General features: G+C 43.7%; 1 pseudogene across 1 annotated transcript; it reads left to right on the forward strand.

The window, feature by feature from the left end:
• The first annotated feature begins 1,637 nt into the window (after window positions 1-1,637).
• LOC146868046 (UDP-GlcNAc:betaGal beta-1,3-N-acetylglucosaminyltransferase 7 pseudogene) lies at window positions 1,638-3,703 on the forward strand (annotated as a pseudogene). The gene has a single exon (XR_014962405.1). The product of XR_014962405.1 is annotated as a UDP-GlcNAc:betaGal beta-1,3-N-acetylglucosaminyltransferase 7 pseudogene (transcript).
• Window positions 3,704-8,530: the final 4,827 nt, after the last annotated feature.

Here is an 8,530-nt window from a genome sequence, read left to right on the forward strand (position 1 = left end):
ATAATTTGAGCATTGCACCAATTTCGGACCAAGGGTGTTACGAAGCATGTTCCTACCGTTCGAGTTCGAAGCCAGAAAGCCTTCACCGCGTTTAATTTGTAAAAATGTAAGTGCCCGGTCCCTGCTTTGGAGGCCGCTGGAGTTTTCACCACCCACTGCCTCTGCAAGCGCTGCTAATGAGAGTACCAGCACAACCACTAACTATCAAACTCTTACAAGTGTGACAGTTCAAAGTATTCCAGACCCCCAAAGCTGCAAGAATGATGCTCAGCAGGTATTGTTCATTTAAAGGTATATTGAATTATGTAACACTTTTTTTGTTGTTGCGCTCATCACAAGATTAGAGGAACAGCGCCACCATGTGGCGGATTGTCATAGGAGCCGGTTTTGAGAACTAAACTAAGGTGCAGAGCACCAGAAACCACGGGCTCAAATGAAGCACTGGCGCTATATATATAAGCGTAACTCAGGCCCCTGCAGTCCTTACGAAGAGGGCCCCATTCAGGCCAAAGTCAATGAATCCCAGTGAGATATGAGAGACCGAGGTGATGCCCTTCATCACATTCTGTGAGGTGGGGCATCATACTGTTTGACGACACTAGACACATGCCCTCCCACCCCCTCGAGCCTTCTTTCCCCCACTCATGACAAAGAATGCATGTCTCGTTAACGAGCTTCCGCTGAGAAAGGAAGCTAACAATGCCTTACTATATAGAGGGAAAACAGAAATTTGTGTTGCACATGTCAGAGTTTTAATGAAACAGACAAAAAACAGGACAGGTCAAACGAGGATTGGAGAGAACCCTTCTCTATCCCGCCTTTATCCTATTCAATCAAACTAACATACTCACATGTCCACCGTTCAATTTAACAACTTATATTTCCTTATACTAATCCACCACTAATCCTTTGGGTTCCGGAGTAGCGTGCTACTCCCTGAAAAGCGCTTCAAAACCTCGTCAGTGGAAGTAAGCGCGATATGAATACAATTACAGTAGCACACATGAGCGTACAGCCTTCCTAGCGTGAAAGAAAGAGGTATGGTATGCCCAACCTGACAGGCCGGTTGATAAGAAAAACTTATTTTACATGCCACATGTTTGTCCTTTTTAAAAGCGCTATAACTGATAGGTGTTACTTTTAACTGATAGGTGTTACTTTTACTCTATGTAAAGGTACACCCTTTTTCGATCGTGACGAATTTAACTTTGTCGGTATTTGCAAGTCATACTCGATGTCAGTAGCGAACGCCAACATCAAATATTTGTTACGTGTGGTATTGTTAAACGGTATGCAGTAAGCATCATAATATATAGAGAGCTATTAAAACAGCTACATAAAATCTCTACTTCATTCTTAATAATTGATCTTGCAAATTGCCCTGTTACTTACTTTTAATAGTATTACAGATGTTCATTTTTAACAATCAGTCTTGTAAATGAATGTGTAACTTTAACAGACTTTGACCTACGCATCTTCATGAGTCACTAGAACCCCCATGATGAATACGTAACTACGTAAATGCTCTCCATTAAAAGTCCACATAAAGAGAGGTTGCCTTCCTACCCCCGCCGCCACACACACATCCTCAAACATATCGTTATACGGAACCCTCGGGGATGTGTGCGTCGCGTGGAGCTGTGACGTTTCTCCAGGACTGGGAGTCTCCCTTCCTCCTCCTCCCTCCCCGCCCCAGCTCCTGCGCGAGCCTCCTCTGACATAGTCGAATACTGTTCGTCTTCTAAGCCGAGCGCAGCCAGCTGCCCGGCTGCAGCGCTGCTGCCCTCCATCTACTGGAGTGTTTTTGGGAGAAGTTCAGGAATAGTCAGTCTGCGACTGAAACTCCCCGACGAAGACTGACTATGCGCAGAAGAAATACTCGACGGTTGAATCCCTCCCTCCCCCACCCCCCTCCTAGCCTGTGATGGAGCTGGCAGCTACGCAGGAGCCCAAACGAACTGAGAGACCACTTGGGCAAGAGTTCTCCGTGCGGAGACATCTTTGAATGGAGAACAGAGCCGTGCACATGAATATTGCGAGTACAAGGTTTAACTGGACGGTGGAAACACCAATAAAGTAAGCCATCTGTTATTTCATTGCAGAGGAGCCACTCTTCCAGATCTAGCAAGTAAATCTTCAATTTTGGATTGCAATGGGTTTATTGATTTCTTTGGAGAGGCTCTCTGACGTTGTGACTCAGGACACAGGGACGTGTTGATTTCCATGAACATTGGCTGCAGAACTTGTGCCCGAGGTGCACGTCTGGTTACTTGTTGTATTTGACAACCTTCCTAACCTAGCCTCATGAATGGTGGCCGAGAACTGTGGCCCATGGTCAGGTGATTCTCTACCAAAGCGGGGGGTAGTCTGAATATAGGGACATGGAGCTTTGCTTCAAAAGGAGGAGGATTCTGAAGACCTGCCTGAGCATGTCTTTCTTCTTAGCCACACTTGTTGCCCTCCACAGGCTCACGAATGTCGACGAAGGCCGAAAGGGAACACTGGACTTCAAAGCAATGGCCTATTTTTATCCTGCTAGCCAGGGCTCCAACAAACTAAGTAATAAAGTCCTGAACTTGAGCCAGCCAGGACTGGAAGTAACTCAGCATCTTGGCACGGTTCCTCCCACTCCACCCAAGTGGGACATACCAAAAAGCATCTGCCTAGAAAACCAGTCCTTGAGGAAACAACCATGGTTCAACCACATGGACACTAGGTTCCACCAGTACATGCTCCTCAGACACTGCAGGTACTTCCCTATGCTGCTCAACCACCCCGAGAAGTGCCATGGCGAAGTCCACCTACTCATAGTGGTGAAGTCCCTTATTGAACAGTATGACCGGCGGGAAGCTATCAGGAGGACATGGGGTCAAGAGAAGGAAAATGGAGAGAAGAAGATCCGCACATTGTTCCTGCTGGGGACCACGTCCTCGGGCAAGGACCAGTGGACTCTCCAAAGACTTATCCAACAGGAAGACCAGATCTATGGAGACATTCTACAGTGGGACTTCATGGACACCTTCTTCAACCTCACCCTCAAAGAAGTCAACTTTCTCAAGTGGTTCCACATGTACTGCCCTAGAGTAGAGTACATCTTCAAGGGTGATGATGACATTTTTGTTAACACCAAGAACATTTTAGATTTCTTGACATTCCGAAAAGAGGAATCCAACCAAGCCAGCCTCTTTGTTGGAGACATCATCCGCAGAGCAGTGCCTATTAGGAACAAGCACAGCAAGTATTACATTCCACGGGAGATGTTCATCGGGCCTTACCCAGTGTATGCAGGTGGTGGTGGCTTCTTGATGTCTTCGGGTCTGGCGAAGAGACTGCTCCCGGTTTCAGAGAAGATCCCACTCTTCCCCATCGATGATGTCTTTTTAGGGATGTGCCTAAAAGCAGTCGGTGTCCAACCAAAAGCCCACAGTGGCTTCAGAACTTTTGGGATCAGCAAAAAGAGGGCCAGCAGAATGAACACAGACCCTTGCTTCTACAGGAGCTTATTGGTAGTCCACCGGCTCACAGCACCAGATCTGGTCAAGATGTGGCACACTGTCCACAACAGCACAATCAAGTGCACAAAATCCACGTATTTTTAAGAAACAATACTTTCCGCGTTAGCCCAACTCTTGCCAAAGTATACTTTTAAAACAAAACGAATTAGGAGAATTTTCCAATACATTAAAATTCATATAGAACTAAATGTGACCATTCACGTGTAAGTTAATGAAAAGAGATGAGGTTGTTTCATGTCAGGCGTGAGTGGCTCATCCAGCCCTATGTTTTCGTTGCATCCTGAAACTTGTAGTGCTGGGTGTAAAATGGTTGTATGTCATAATTTCACGCACAGATCTGGACTTCCAGTATACCGTCATGGTAAGTGTACACAGGGAAGTATAGATTTACTTTTCTAAATCCACTTATAACTGACAATACGTCTGTAGACAATTTTAGAGTGGTTATATGTATGCAGGTCGAAATAAAAACGTCCTTATTACGGTACTACCCATCTGTGATGGGAATAACACCGCTGAAAAATGGAATGCAGATAATGCAACCATGAGGGGGTAGACTACCCACAGCTGCAATGAACCACTTGAGGTCTGGTCGAGCTGGACAATCACAGTTTATAAATGGTGCTCCTCAAACTGAGTTCTCTCTTGGGGCTTAAATGAAAGTATTCGAAATCAAGCTAACACGCTTCTCTGGGATTTGTTTCAAGTGGTTGCCTTCTGCAAGCAATGCACTATGAGGGAGGGCTGGTTCCTTTTGGCAGCACACTACAAACTGAACCCAGAGAGTTTAAATTGCCTGCGATTTTTTCTTTGCATTTTGTTACCTGTAATTCTACATTTTTAATGAGAATAGGAACATTGTGTAAAGGAAAAATACGGGACAGATTCAAGCGCTCTTTCTTGCATCGCAGCAGCTCAATTCTGTGAACCACTTTTAGGCACTCTGGTGGGGATGTGGTTAGAGGTGGAAAAAAGTGCATGATTTAGAGTGCCGGGCACTGTGGTCGGCTTAGAACCTGTGATCTGCAGGTTTGTGGCGAGCAGCAGGCGATTAACCTCCTGAGCTATCCTTCGAGCAGTATGTCCTTACTGCCTTGCTTTTATACAAATACCTTTGACTGTAGGACAGTGCCGCGTATATTTTCAACCGCTTTTCATCAGTATATTTATTTGACTGTCATTTTTTGATCAGGAATCAAGCACAGTGACATTGGGGCTTGAAAACAATAATTGTAGGCCAGAATGCACACTGTGTACAGACATGCTGACACTGGGACTAGGAGACAGACCCCGGGGAATCGGGCGGAGCGACACTCGGCCATGGAACACGAAGACAGACACTGGGGGAGGGGAACAGAGCATCTGGGGATGGGAAATCAATTTCATGGGGCAGAGAGAATGGCACTGGGGCAGGAAGACACGCACTCGGGAAAATAGAGATGGGGAAATGTAAATTGGGCAGGAAGAAAGTGGCACAACGAGATAGGAGGACACAGGAATACAGATACACACAGCAGGGGTTTAGGAAAGTGGCAACTGGGATTACAGATACACACAACAAAGGTAGAAAAGTGGCAACTGGAAGTACAGATACCCACAAGAGCAGTTGGAAGGTGGCAACTGGAAGTACAGGTGCAAACAATAGGGGTTGGAAGGCGCCAACCAGGAATACAGATACACACAGCAGGGGTTTAGGAAAGTGGCAACTGGGATTACAGATACACACAACAAACCTTGTAAACAGAAACCTTGTAAACAGTACTAATGTGCTGCATATAAAACCGTAGAACAGAACAAGGCAGTGAATTACCCATACTCAAGTAGTCTCTCGAGTGGTCCCTGTGCATATTAAGTCGCACAAAGTGATCCCTATGCATTGTGTTTAACTTATTCTTTTTTATCTCACTAAGTGGACTTTTATCGCTACCAATGTAAATCGATTGCATTGAAAACTAGAAATGCTGGGCAAACACTGTAAGCAGTACATGCCACGCTGACTCAGAAATATTCACTTGAACACTAGCCACAGGTTAGTGAAAAGTTAAAAAAATAAATTAATAAAATAGTATAGCAGGGTGAGCAAAATTATGATGGCCGTAAGTTCTCTGCAATGACCCTGGCTTGTAGATTTCTCTAATGTATGGTAAAAAAACAACCATAAAAAACGATTGGGCTTGTAATGAATAGACTCCTGTGTGCAGAGGTAGGAGAAAAGGTAATTTGGGCAAGCAGTGTGCCGTTAAATCCCTACTTAAAGCAGCAGTACTGCTAACATCTTCCAAAAATAAAATTCCATCTTTATGTGCTACATCAAAGGAGCCTTTTGTTGCAGCCACACACGCCCATGGCGATTTATAAGGAGAATGAATGACGGATTTAGTAGATAGTTAAAATGGAAAAAAAAAAAAGCTCTTCGCCTCTTTAAATAAAAGGGTGTGCACCTTTTATTATTCACTCAGCCCTGGCGCATTGAGCGCGTATCATTCTCTTGTCATTCTTCTGGTGTTTATAAGCCTGCTGGTCTTACTGGGTTTCTAAGGGCATTCATTTCCTGAAAGACCTAGGGCCCTCCCAAAATCCGCTATCCTTTAGAGAAGTGAAAAATCGCTTCAACCTGCAAAATATAGATTTTTACGATTTTTCAGGATCATCCTATCCTTTAATAAATCCGGCCACCAGGCCTCCAAGCTCTACCATCTTATACAACCGAAATCCTCCACCACATCCTTTAGGCTCCAATCTAAATGGGATCCTGACGAAACGATCACGCCACAAACTTGGCATCAGATTTGGAGATCAGTGATCTCATATAAGCTATCCCCATCCCTTGCACAGACGAAATTCTGGCTATTGCACAGGACCTTTTGGACCCTGGCACGCCTCCACAAACTCTCCATAAGAGACACTCCAAGTTGCTGGAACTGTAATGACCCTATGGGAGGTCTTCCCCACCTTTTCTTCTACTGTAGAGCTGTTGGTCCATTTTGGGATTCAGTGTTTAACTTTATCCATTCTATCTGCGGAGTCCTTCTGGAGCGATCTTTTTTAAAACTACTCATGTTTTTTTTTAGATCCGAACACCAGATCCCGCAACGACAGTCTACTAATTGATTTACTTCTTACGGCTGCCTGCAAATCTATTTTAACTAACTGGAAGAATAGTGCCACCACCTCCTTCCGCCCTTGGCTAAACTGGATCTCCTTTCTGAGAGGGGCAGACAACACCTCGTTACAAAATTCCCCATGGATTAACTCCCTTGATAACCATTTTGCCACTCCAAAACCACCATAATTCTCTATTTGTCCACCCCCTATACTCTTATACACCTTTCCACTGTCCATATGGGTGCAAATATGAGAGACACTTAAAACTGATACCAACTCCTTTCAAAACCCTGGGTTGAACCCTTGGCCTGATTGGATCTTACGACCTGGAACGCACCGACACTCGTATATGCTACAACCTTCATGTATTTTACAAACTGTTGCAAGTGCTCTGTCTCTATACCTACTAGTGCCCCTCCTTTCTCCTTTCATTTGCTCTTTTTGCTTTACGCCATCTCATACACCTTTGGGTTTCTTGAATCTTCATATGTTGGGTGCACTTATTTCTCATCATTTTTCTGGATTTTGCTCTGTAACATGGACCCTCAGGTCATGATCAACCCTCCAGGATGTTACACACTTGAACTGTATATCTTGAACTGGACCCTTGTATTCTCTGTCTCTTTCTCTCTGTTCTTTGTTTTTTTTTGTTTTGTTTTTTGAAAAATTGCTCAATAAAATTCTCCTGAAATTATAAGGCAGTGAAATAACTGAGCACTGCTAGGGGACCTAATAGTTTTCTTGAATGTAATGGCGTGACAGTACGACATAATCACGAGAATGACTATGTTTCCATGATACCCCAAAGAAACAAATCTCTTTACAACGTTTAGATGCCGCTAATTGATATAAGAGGGTGTGTAACATAGGGTCAGGTGTACAAAAGGCTTTTTGCAATTCGAAAACATGCACTGTATATTTGACTGTAAAAATCCAGTTTATAATGTACTGAGGTGGCAATGGTGAGTCACAAATGGTTTTGTGACTTGCAGTGTCAACATTGCAACCCTTTGCATCCTGGAAGGGCAGGGGATAGCTTCAGTATGGATGTTTGGGGGTATGACCCCATCCTCCAAATAAATGCTTTCTTGGCTAGGTAGTTGGGTCTGGAGGCCCTGAGTTGGGTATGCTATGTCTGTTGTTTTTTTGTCATCCTGATGTCACTAAGAGGTTTTAACTTGTACATTTTTTGGATCAGGAACTTAAATATATATACTGACCAGTTTGCCAAAAAAGTTGCAAATCTGAACTCATAAAAGTACTCCTTGAATGGATGCAAATGTAACACTTTTTGGAATTCACAAACATTGGCACTACTAGGATTGGAAAGCAGAGCCAGTCTCAGGTTTCCAGGTATACTACTGACAATCATACTCCCAAAAAGGTGATAGGACGAATGTTTGCAAATATTCTAACCGCTGTCGGTGCGCAAACCTGTCCTAGAGTCCAACTTCTGGGATCACACGAACAGCTAAGACCGGGAGCGATGTAGCCCCAAAATGGACTTTGGTGCTCTCTGACTGGAGCAGTCACTATGAAATTAAGCTTCGAAGCAGTTCACAACATTCTTGTAAGAATGACATATAAGGAGGATTGTTTCAAAGCTTATACAAATGATTAAAAGGCTAATTATAAAGGACATGCTGTAAGGAAATTCCAGTAGCAAAGCAAACAAATCATAAGTACAGATAACTGGTTACAGTTCTAAACAAAATCCAGCATAGATTTGCATTCTAAGAGTGAGGAATGGGGGTCACCTTTAGATAGAAATCTATGCGTCCTTTTATAGGATTTCTAAAAAAGGCATTCATACATTCTACATGAGTACATGCTTCTTAGGATATGCATAAATAGGAAACAAGTAGGAAGAAACATTTTAGTGCACAATCCATTCAGATTTTCTCTTTTGG

The sequence above is a fragment of the Triturus cristatus genome, chromosome 1_2, assembly GCF_964204655.1.
Source record: "Triturus cristatus chromosome 1_2, aTriCri1.1, whole genome shotgun sequence".
Classification (NCBI taxonomy): Eukaryota; Metazoa; Chordata; class Amphibia; order Caudata; family Salamandridae; genus Triturus; species Triturus cristatus.